This window comes from Giraffa tippelskirchi, chromosome 12 (assembly GCF_054371585.1).
Source record: "Giraffa tippelskirchi isolate mGirTip1 chromosome 12, T2T-mGirTip1v1.2.pri, whole genome shotgun sequence".
Lineage (NCBI taxonomy): Eukaryota > Metazoa > Chordata > Mammalia > Artiodactyla > Giraffidae > Giraffa > Giraffa tippelskirchi.
In genome coordinates, this window is record NC_137286.1 from 32754374 (window position 1) to 32766645 (window position 12272).

Consider the following 12272-nt stretch of genomic DNA (forward strand, 5'->3'; position numbering starts at 1 on the left):
AAATGACATTTTAAAAATAAATTTTCCATAAACAGAATCAGAGACATGGAGAGGTAACTGGAATGAGTTGAGAGGTTTAGAAAATTCTGTTTTATTTTGTTTTCCACATAAGAAATAATAGATAAGGTTTGTATGTTGGTGGGAAAGTCCAATAGGAAGCCATCATTTCAAGGGAATATGATAAGTAACTTCATGCTCAGGTGAGTGATGAATATTGCCAGATTTTATATTCTAGTTTTTATATTGATATTGTTTATATTTTATATTGATATTATATAATATAATAAATAATTAAATCCCTCAATGCCAATTATTCTCTTCCCCCTAGTCCCCTGAGGATCCTGTCATAGACAAAGAATGACAAATAATTTAAATTGTTGTTCAAGTGCCCTCTATGCCATTTCAAAGTCCTAATAATGGTTGGTTAAGACCTTACAGCTCTGGCCTCTCCTTCAAGTCCTGAATCTAATTCTTGGGATCTTAATCTCTGTAGAAAACTTCAGGAAGAAAGTCAATCAAAGATACTAGGCAGAATCCTAGTCTTGGATTCACTTATACATCCCCACAGAGTGGAAGAAAGAGCAAGGGAGAAGGGGCTGGCTTATGCCAAGTTCAGCCTCTTACACAGCCAGCACATACAGGTTCTTCACAAAAGAAAACCTCCAGAAAGTTCCCTTATGATGTTGGCTCTCTCCCTCCCAGGATGTTTGAAATACTCTCTTTCAAAACATCCCATAATTATCAAATCACTTGATTTTTATTGCAAAGAAAGAATAATTGCACCAGAATCCAGTGACCATGCTTTTTGGGTAGCTCAAAGGGAATTTCAGAATTCAGAATTAATTAGGCAATAAGAGAGAACAGGAGGCATATTTTAGTGTATTAATTCATGCCAAGTTCAAACTCATTCCATCCCTGTTGCCCAGTGTGAATAATTATGCCATTAATCCAAGGCAGGAGGAGAGCTACTGTGACTGCAACACATTTCTAAGCAAATAAAGAAAAATGTCACTGTTCTCCTTCAACTAACGCTCTGAATAGAGCTGCGTTATAATAATACCTTTATTTATTTATAGAGCATAAATTCCCTAGAGCTCAATAAACTACAGGATAAGCAAAATGCTAAAGAGGAAAAACAGAATTTTTCTAGCTAATTTTGAAACGAAACGTTAGCTAGGGAAAATGACTAAGGAGAGAAACCGAAAATTTAAGGAGAGCTTGGAAAGGGGCTAACAGGAAAAGGCCGTGACGTGGTTTCTCATTTCCCCCTTCCCTTCTACGGCCCGCTCTTCCCGTGGTGACTCAGTCAGGTAGCGGTCTGGAGGAGAAAAGTTTCACGCACATTTGATCAGCTCGGAAAATGTCTTCTGACGGCAATCATCCTTTGTCGTCAAGGTGATGCAGGTCAGCCTGCCCCCTTCCCACTTCCAGATGCCCTTCCAGTACATGTATGTTTACTGAGCATGGAAGACTCGGGGGATCCAATACATAGTAATAAGAACTTTTGCAACTATAAGTTTTTGAAAAAAGGTAATATAACTTAAACATTAAATTTCTTGAAAATCCTTTTCAGAGAACGCAACTTTTCATTTTTACTTAATAGGAGACAATAAAGAGCTGCTAGATATTTATTTGAAAGAAAAGAACTGGGGGATCAGGGTGGTTTCCCATTCACACCCCCTTAGGATGGATCAGAAACGCCCTGGGTGGCCTGTGTGGGCCGTCCAGCTTCCCCGCATTGAAGAGGATACTAGGGACGGACAGAGCGCCAAGAGCGCGGGGCTTCACATGTCCTCCGCGACCAGAGGGAGAGGGCCGAGGCCTGCCGCCGGCTGGGCCCCTGGGCGCCCGGAGTCGCAGAGGCAGTGAGGAGCAGTCCGCACGGTCCGGGCACTGGCCCTTCTGCAGAGCCCTGACGTTGCTCGGCGTACACATTGCCCTGCCTACTCCTGCCAATCAGAGCGGACAGAAGACCCCACCGCCACAAAGGCAGGGGAGATGAGATGGGAGCAGGGAGGGCAGGACCTTCTTCTCAATGGCCCCCCAAACCTATCACAGTGTCCAGAACCCCCTAAGTGTTGAAAGAAATGAAAAGCTCCAAGTCTGCCTCTCATTCCTTTATTTGACGAAGTAAAGGAAGACTGTTTCTCTACTCACAACACTTCTGACAACAAGTGTGTAAGGTTTTCACGTTAAATAATTCCTCAGTTCTCTGTGGCATTCAGCTAGGTGTTCTACCGTTGAATTCATTCTGACACTAACAACCCAGAGTTAGTGAGACCCACAGGTTAAGGGCTCAGGCCCACAAGACTGTCTCCCACTTCAGAATCCAATCACTAGTGGGTCTCAGGTTACCCCTATTTCTCTCTGATTTGGCTAAAAATCAGGGGTTCCCATGACGTCCTCCTCAGGTACAATAATTTGCTATAATATCTTGCAGAACCCCAGGAAACGCTTTACTTACTACTGCCATTTTATTCTAAAGGATATTATAAAGGATACAAATAAAAAAACAGATGAAGAGGTCCTAGGGTGAAGGGTCTGGAAAGGTCCCTGAGTATAGAAATTTCTGTCCTCATGGAGTTTGGGTAGCACTAACCTCCTGGTGCATGGATATGTTTGCCAATCTCGAAGCTCTCCAAACACTTTCACTTGAGGTTTTTCATGAAGATGCCATTACAGAGGCATGATTGATTAAACCATGAGTCATTGGTAACTAATGTAAACCTTTCGCCCCTCCCCAGAGGTCGGCAGGGGTAGGGGAGGGCTGAAACTTCTAACCCTCTAATCACATTGTTGGTTCCCCCGGCAACCACTCTGTATTCTGAAGCTACCAGGGGCTTCCAGTCACCAGCCATCTCATACAAGCTCCAGTGTGGTGGGAAGGCGGCTTCCCAGGTAGCTCAGCTGGTAAAGAATCCATCTGCAATGCAGGAGACCTGGTTCGAACCTTGGGTCAGGAAGTTCCCCTGGAGAAGGGATGGACTACCCACTCCAGTATTCTTGAACTTCCCTGGTGGCTCAGACAGTAAAGAATCTGCCTGCAATGTACGAGACCTGGGTTTGATCCCTGGACTGGGAACATCCCCTGGAAGAGGGCATAGCAACCTACTCCAGTATTCTTGCCTGGAGAATCCCATGGACAGAGGAGCCTGGTGGGCTATAGTCCATGGGGTCACAAAGAGTTGGACATGACTGAGCGACTAAACTCATGGCTGAAAGAGGCTTGTTATTGAATAACACGAGACTCTCCTATCACTTGAGAAGTTTCAAATTTAAGTTCTGTGCCAGGAACAGGGGATGAACACCCAAAACATATATTACTTATTATCCCAATATCACACATGAGGAAGTCACTCTACCTCATTGAGCTTCAGTTTCATCACCTATAAAATGGAAATAATATATGTTGTGAAGATGAACTACCTGAATTCTTATTTGTGTAAGCCAGAATTTTTAGAATGTCAACAATTTCTGATGTGGAAACTGAAACTCCAATACTTTGGCCACCTGATGCAAAAAGCTGACTCATTTGAAAAGACCCTGATGCTGGGAAAGATTGAGGGCAGGAGGAGAAGGGGACGCCAGAGGATGAGATGGTTGGATGGCATCACCGACTCAATGGGCATGAGTTTGAGTAAACTCCAGGAGCTGGTGATGGACAGGGAGGCCTGGAGTGCTGCAGTCCATGGGGTCGCGAAGAGTCAGACATGACCAAGAGACAGAACTGAACAGTTTCACATAATTCAAACCAATAATTAATCCATTCCTTCATTCATCATTGTGTATAAGCTATGTGGCTTTTGTTTGCTTTTGTCCATACCATACAGCTTGGGGGAATCTTAGTTCCCTGACCAGGGATCAGACCTGGGCCTCGGCAGTGAAAGTATCAAGTCCTTATTACTGCATCAGTGGGAAATTTCCAGAACTATGTATTTAGAACTAGGAATTTCGTTCAGAAAGGAACAAGACAGTCTATGGCCAAGAATCTGACACTGTAGTCAGGGTGGGGTAGACGAAGAACACAGAGAGATGTAATCTACTATCAGGTGATAAGCACTAAAAAGAAAAATCAATCAAGGCAAATGAACAGAGAATATGGAGGTGGCTCCATTTGACCAGATGGCTGGGAGAGTCTGCGTTGAGGAGGTGACAATTAAATAGAGACCTGCCAGAAGTAAAAGAGGGAACAAAGCTCTAAACATGGACCATTCCAGAGAGAGGAAAGGGCAGGGGCAAAGACCCAAGGAACCGCAAGGAGGCCAGCATAGCTGGAAGGGACTGAGGGCTGGGGAGGATGGAGGAGGACAAGGTCAGAGAATAGGCCATGGGAAGGCTTTTGAGTTTAATTCTAAACGAGATTGGAAGTCCCTGGAGAGTTCTGAACAGAGGCGAAACGTGATCTGACTTGGAGTTTTGACTCCAAGCGATCTGATTAGGATCGCTCTGGTTGTTTGAGAAGAAGATGGTAGGGCAATGTTGGGGAGCAGGGGGAGAAGGAGGAGGCCGACCACTAAGGAAGTTGCAACTTGGACTAAGACAGCAGTCATGTCAACAGTAAGACCTAGTTATATTTGGAATATATATTTTTTTAATAAATTTATTTATTTTAGTTGGGGGCTAATTACTTTACAATATTTTAGTAGTTTTTGCCATACATTGACATGAATTAGCCATGGGTTTACATGTGTTCCCCATCCTGAATCCCCCTCCCACCTCCCTCCCCATCCCATCCCTCTATTTTGAAGGTGGACCTAACAGGAATTCCAGTGGATTAGAAGTACGATGTGAGAAAGAGAGGGATCAAGGATTCTCAGGCGCTCGACCTGTGGAACTAAGAGGTTGGTGATGCCAAAGGGGGAGGAAGAGTGGAGGGAAGAATAGGTTTTGGGGTGCAAGGGTGAATCAAAAGTTCTGTTCTGCACACAGATAGCACACGTATTAGAGAAGGAAATGGAAACCCGCTCCAGTATCCTAGCCTGGAAAATTCCATGGACAGAGGAGCCTGGCAGGCTATAGTCCATGGGGTGGCAAAGAGTCAAACATGACTGAGAGACTTCAGTTGAAGGCTTCCCCAGTGGCTCAGCAGTAAAGAATCTGCCTGCAATGCAGTAGACACAGGAGATGTGGGTTCCATCCCTGGGTCAGGAAGATCCCATGGAGGAGGAAATGGCAACCCACTCCAGTATTCTTATCTGGAAAATCCCATGGCCTGAGAAGCCTGGAGGGCTAGAGTCCAAAGGATCGCAAAGAGTCGGACACGACTGAGCACAAAACCCCACCCAGGATGCTTATGACTCTTGGTCATATATGGAGAGTTTGGCCAGGCCTACTGCACCACAGAAGAAAGGCCAAGGATAGAGATAATATCTCCAGATATTTGGGGCTAATATGAGATGAAACATTTGCACACATGTGGGGATCTCCACACCAAGAGCTGTGAGCATGAGGAAGGAAGGAATAGATGCTTCCTCTGTTGCTGTATCAAATGGGCTCATTAATAGTTTAGTAACTACAACTCTCTTCCAATATTCTAATTGACCTTCTACTCAACAAATTGGATACGCCAAGTTTTAAGAATGTACCTTTCTCTTGAAACTCAGTAAAACTACTGTTAGTAAAATTTCTATGATTCGTTTTTTTTCCTAGAATTGCTCCCTCGTGTGGGGGGAAAAAAAATGCTTGGGACTCGACAGTGAAATAACTCAGTCTGGACACAAGAGGGCGCCATGCAAACAGTCAATACTCGGAGGAACTGAAAAGGTGACGATGTTGCGAGTTCCCAGGTGCCTTCTCGTCCCTCTCCCATAATTTGTAAATCAGAGCTCCTGGGACCTTGAATCCAGGAAAGCAGCCCCCAGCGTCGTGTGGCTCTTTTGGTCAGGGTGTAACAGGGCTGGACAGGATTTTTTTCAAAGTGAAACCCGGGTCAGTCCTAGTATTCATTAGAGGAGAAAAAGGAAAACAAGAAAAGGCATAAAGGGGGAAAAAAAGAGGGTAAAATAAGAAAGTAAGCAAAAAGGAAATCAAGAGGTGCCTATTATGAGGAAATAGGAGAATCCCAGGAATTCAGGACCAGAAGGGGTCTCAGAGACCATCTTCTTGAACCTTCTATGTCCCAGGTAAAGGGGCTGGGTGGCTTCCTGGAGTTCGAGTTCAAGGCCTTCCCAGGTTGCTTTTTCTCAGCCAGTGTTCTACATCAGCCCCCCATGTTATTTGTATGAAGTGTATAAAGTTCATTAGGTGCCTGCCGGGTGTCATTTTATCCTCAGCAAGACTGAACATGAGCACACACCTATTTTGTATATTTATTTACATGCACTGTGATGTACCAGTGTGAGTGCTACCCGGTCATCAACGTAACGAGACATCTCAGGCTAAGGTGCTAGACCTGAATTTAAGTTGTAATTTCAATGTCTGCTCTTGTGATTTAAGCTTTAGGAGGACTCTGAGGATAACCTTAGCTTTCCTAGGTTTCTATAAAAAATTAAAGTTTTCCCAGCATGCAGAATGAGAAATAAAGAAGAGTCAAAGTTTTGGTATTGCACAGACTTGGATTTAGTCATGGCTTTTCCTGGGTTGTTAACGCATGGGGTCCTATTTCTAAACTCTCTTGCTTTCTCATCTATAAAATGAAAATTATACTGTATCAGAGGGCTGTTGTGAGGATTAAGTAACGTATTGTTGATAAAGTTCCTAGTTTATTGTCCTCTCAGCAATTTGTAAAGTTTATGTCAGACAAAGAGTTAACATCCCTAAACAATAAGGAGAATGAACATGGGGTATCAACAGACAACTCACCAAAAGAGATGAACATATGTAAGTAAAATAAAGCTCACAAATAACGAGAGGCTGCAAATTAAAGCCGCCGTGGGAAACATTTTCCCCTCTTTTTAGTTTCAGTCAAATGCAACCTCACCCATTAGTTATTTAAGTTTAACACCTAGACATTAAAGCTGACCCCCTTTTCAAATATGGGACAATTTGAGCATCAGAACAAATGACAGAAAAGGATTAGGTAAAATCAGAATTTGTAAGTTCATGCTGATGTAAATAAATGAATATACAAACAAATAGGAGAGAAGAACAGTTTTTTCTTATATAAGGAAGTCAACTAACAAATGCAGATAGAATGATAGAACAGGAAAATCACCATTTGGCAGCCTTCCCAGTAATAATTTTTGAAGTGAACATTTGAGGAATAACACGGTTTCAGTGTCTCCCCACAAGAAACCTATATATTACCAAGATGAAGTGGTTAACTTTACTATTTTACTGGGGAAACTTGGCAGATATGACCTGAACTGAAGAATCAGATGTGACATTACCAGTAATAGGACTGATTGACAGCAAGTGCCTCCTGAAGTAATGCTCTGCAAAGAACTCAGCACCATGTCTGCAATATCCTGGCAGAAAGTCCATAACCTGGATCTAATTGCAAGGAGACATCAAACCCAAGCTGAGAGCTGTTCTACAAAATAATGCTGGTATTCTTAACAACTGTCAAGGTCGTGAAATACAGACAGACTCAGAAAGTGCTCCAGAGTAAAGGAAACTAGAGAGAGAGGAGATGAATGAAATGCAATGCATGATCTTGGAATTTTTTTTTTTTCTTTGCTATAAAGGACATTATTGAAACAATTGGAGAAATATGAATAAGCCCTGTGGATTATAATAATATTGTAGCAATGTTAATTTCAATTATGTAGCAATGTTAATTTTAATTTCTAGTTTTCAAAAAAAAAATCCTTGCTTTTGGGGAAACACCTTGAAGGATTTAGGTGTAAAAAGGCAATATATTCACAAATTACTTTTAAGTGAGAGAGAAAAAAACAAACGTAGTAAAATATTGACATTTGAGATCTTGGTGAAGAATATTCAGGAATTCTTGTACTATTCTTACAATGTTTTTGCAATCCTGAAATTATGTCAAAATAAAATATTTCTTTTTTGCCAGTTCTTTCCTTTTCCTTGGCCCATAAATGCAGTCAATCGACAAGTCCTCACGACTCTGTTTCCTAAATAGCTCAACAATCTAGTCTCTTTTCTTTAACTCCATGGCTACTACCCTAATACAAACCACCCCTCTTGCATAGATGACAACTAACAAAAAAATAGAAAATTTCCAAATGGTATAATCTTAGAAGCTTTATCTCTCCAGAATTCCTTGTAATCAAAATTGTATTTGAGGTCCTAACTTATTAAGGCTGAAAAGGGGAGTAGCAGAGTAAATGTTATAAAGATTGAAAAAGTAAATGAAATAGTCAATTTTCACAAATCATACAACAATCTGCCTCTCTACAGATGACCCAAGAGAATCTACAAACTAAAAAAACTAATTGCTAAGATCAATACAGAAAAATGAATTCATATACCAAAACTAATTTGAGTATGTATTTTTTAAGAAAATAACACAATAGCAATAAAATTGTACGATTCCTAGGAACAAATCTAACAAAGATATGTAAAACATATGAAGGTTAAAATAATAAAAATTTATGAAGAACATAAAAGAAGACAATTGAAAAATATAATGTTGACAGATGGCATAGCAAATCTGCAAATTACCTGCTTGAGATCTATTCACCATCTTTTTTTTTTTTTTTCTGCTAACAAATTCAAAAATTTAGAGAGAGAGGGATGGAAACGTGTTTTGTTTAACTTTCTTGCAGATAAGCATACTTTTTGACAAAGTTCTGGCCAATGAGAGGTAAATATGTGTCTGGAATAGTTTTTTTGTTGTTATTGTTTGCTTGTCTGTTTTGCTTTCTTGGAATAGGGATCACCTGTCTTTCTTCTTCCTTTTTCTTTATAGAAATTGGATATGATGCCTGGAGTGGCTGCAGTCATTTTGTGACATGGAAGCAATAAACATAGTGATAAAAAATCAAGATATAGAGATAGAAGTCAAACTTGTTCTCTGTTTATGAGAAACATTGTGCAGTCGCTGCAGCAGCCCTGGACCACTCACCTCCTGGCTGCTTATCATATGGGAAACCAAAACCATTATTGTCTGCACTACGGAATCAGGTTTCTCTTACTTGATCCCAAAATATTACTAAATGTTGCAGTTTCAAACACTTAATATTTTAAAGATTGCAATTCTCCCCCAATTAATCTATAAATTCAAGCAAACAGTTGTGGCTGATAAGCATTGCTACTCTTTGTGGAGCTGTGTTGAAATGTCAAACAGGAAGCTACCACATCCGGTTCTGGGTTTTCGAGGCTTTTTCTAGGACCAACTCAGACCCCTAGAGGTTGTTTGCCTTACTTAATGCATTTGTCCCCCTCCTGACACCCTAATCTCTCCACAAGCCCCCTATGTATTTACTTATAATCAGAGACACCCCTTCTTCAGCAGTGGATGAGGCCCCAGGTTCCCCTCCCCCTCCTTCTTCTCCACCCTCACTGATGCTCTAATTTGAAGAGAAGGCGGGTGCTGAGCCGGCTTCGTTAGAGCTGATTCAAAACCAAGGGCAAGAATCCACCCTTAGAGTGGGGGGCAGTGGGAATGGGGGTGGAGGGGAAAATCAGCTTCCCTCCCTCACTTCAAAATGAAAACAGAGGCTGAGTTTTCTCAGAACCGACCTCTGGATTCTGGTCAGTCACGAGGGGCTTCTGACAAGTGACTCACCAGGCGCCTCTCCCCCACCTACGGTCGTGTGCACACACCACACAGAGGCGGGCTGTCATTTCCAGGAACACCCCCACTCCACGTGACTGCTGTCGGGCCCCTGCTGACGCTCCGGCCCACAAGGCACTTGTGTTTGGTGGCTTGGAAAACAGAACTGTCAGGTTCCAAGTACTTCACTCACATTCTCACCCTTCCCGCCTCATAATCCCTGGATGTCCCTGAAAGGAACTGCGTTGCACGTGCTCCCAAACTAGCGCTCTGCCAACCCACTCAGCTCCAACGCTCTTCTCCCTGCCTGGCCCGGGCGCCTGCAAGGCTACACAAGGCACCTCAGCCCTCTCCGTGGTGTCACCACGGAGCCCTCACCCTCTTTAACATCTTGCGAATGACACGGGCCATTGAGACGGAAAGAAGGCTGTGTTTTCTTTGAAGTTCTGAAAGCACCCAAACACCACGGTGTCACATGGCTCAGTGGTGTCAGCATCTCTTCCCCACCCCCGTCCTTGGTAAAGGCCTTGGATATTCCAGCGGCAATTCTGCTCCGGCCTCAGTGTCTCTCTTGAAAGTTTTAGGGAAAAGAATATCTCTGGTTTTACTCATGACTTTTCCTTTCGCAGGCAGAGCTGGGGCAGAGACCCTGTGCTATCTCTCTGACCTCCTCTCTCTTCTTGCAATATTCCCTGCTCCTTTGACCAAAGTCCAGTGCTCCACTTTGACACTTTCAATAAAAGGGATTGTGTTCGTGCCTCTTGTAGTTATTAGAGGAGGAAGACGCTTTCCTGGCTGGGCCCAGGTGCATCACCTCATTTGGCTTCTAGCCTCAGTTACACAGAATTTGAATCTAGCTCCCTCACACCCTCAGTCACTTCCACTTTCATTTCTCTGAGAAACCCTAACTTCTCTCAAACCATCTCATACATGCTACTACACATAAAATAAGCAATAAGGATTTACTCTATAGCACAGGGAATTATAGTCAATATCTTGTAATAAGCTATAATGGAAAATAACCTGAATATATATATATAGATATAACTGAATCACTTTGCTGTACACTGAAACTAACACAATATGGTAAATCAATATACTTCAGTATTTTTAAAAAGAAGAACTGAAAATTTTCAAATTTTGAAGTAAAAATTTTAAAAATAATTTAGCTAGATAGATGATAAATAAAACTAAAAGTATACATGCGTGCATACTAAATTGCTTCAGTCGTATCTGACTCTTTGTGACCCACATTCCAGAATATTAACAGTAGTTAATGATGAGTTGATAGATTTTTATTTTACTCTTTTTACCTATTTACTTATGGGGTCCAATTTCTAAATTTCCAAAATAAGCATGTATATCATGAATACCTAGCTGAACAATAAAAGTTGCTTTGTTTTTATAGCATTGTATAGGGATTAAGCTATATAAGATTTTTTAACCTTTATTTTGGATTCTAAAAAGCAAATTTGAGGTAGCTTGCAAAATTTTGTATGAAAGAACAAAATTTTAAAGTGAAGAATTAGAAATAAAGGGAAAATACAGGTTTTAATATAAAGTGAAACCAGGATTAAGGTTATAGTCCAAGAATACATCTCCATAAATTTTAGTATTGTTTCTAAAGTTATGAAAGTCGGCTCCTTCTAATATTACATAGTAACTAGTAGAGAAGTGCAGTTAGGGAGAGAGAGGAACAAAGGGTCACTGCAAACTTTTAACTTGGACAACTATGTGGATTGTAGTGCCTTGACCAAGAAAAAAGATTCACTAGAGCCTTGAATAAAGTTTTTTACTACTCCCTTCTTGAAAAGAGAACAAGAAAACAAGAATGAGAGAGAAACAACTCCCTCTTGGCAACTTCAGGGCACTCAACTAAGTGACAACCCCACACCCCTAGGCTTGCAGCCTAACATTCAAATTCAGATCTCTATAAAAAGTCAGGGACTTTATCAAAACAGAGCAAAGGGGTTGAATACAAAGAAGACAGACAAATGGCAAGCAAGCACCTGAAAAGATGTTCAATGTCATTAGTTATTAGGGAAAATGCAAATCAAAACCACCAGGAGATACCACTTCACACCCACCAGGATGGCTAGAATTTTTAAAAAGGAAAATTAGTGTTGGCAAGGATGTGGAAAAATCGGAACCCTCCTACATTGCTGAGGAGGTGCAAAATGTAAAACGTAAATGTAAAACTATGCAACCAGTGAAGAAAACAGTGTGGCAGTCAGTTGCTCAATGAGTTAAACATAGAATTTTCATATTACCCAGCAGTTCTACCCCTTGGAAAAATGATTGAAAACAAAGTATCCCAACAAACACTTGTACACACAATAGCCATAGCAGGGAGGGAAACCCATTCATCAACTCATGGGTGGATAATATAACAAAATGTGGTATATCCATACAGAAGAATATTACTCGGCCACAAAAAGGAATGAACTACTGATGCTACAACATGGTCGAGCTTTGAAAATGTTTTGCTGAGTTAAGGAATTCAGACATCAAATATCATATATTACCTGATTCCATTTACATTAAACATCTAGAATAGGCAAACTCATAGAGATAGAAAGTTGGCTAAGGTTTTCTGGGGGCGGACAGAGGGGGAGATGGGGAGTGACTGCTTAATGGTTATGAGATTTCC

General features: G+C 41.5%; 2 long non-coding RNA genes across 3 annotated transcripts in view; one reads left to right on the forward strand and one right to left on the reverse strand.

Annotated features, from left to right (window-relative positions):
• The window catches only part of LOC145530330 (uncharacterized), a 130982-nt gene extending 121213 nt beyond the window's left edge, over positions 1-9769 (reverse strand). The window contains exon 1 of one of the 2 annotated variants that reach the window (XR_014071669.1): positions 9635-9769. This is a non-coding gene — a long non-coding RNA (uncharacterized LOC145530330). Of the gene's footprint in view, positions 1-2599; positions 2807-9634 lie in introns of those variants that run through there. The other variant, XR_014071668.1, reaches the window with a different exon arrangement.
• LOC145530331 (uncharacterized) lies at positions 1984-9078 on the forward strand. Its single transcript, XR_014071670.1, has 5 exons — positions 1984-2174; positions 4749-4841; positions 5650-5786; positions 7293-8710; positions 8816-9078. It is a non-coding gene; the product is annotated as an uncharacterized LOC145530331 (long non-coding RNA).
• Positions 9770-12272: the final 2503 nt, after the last annotated feature.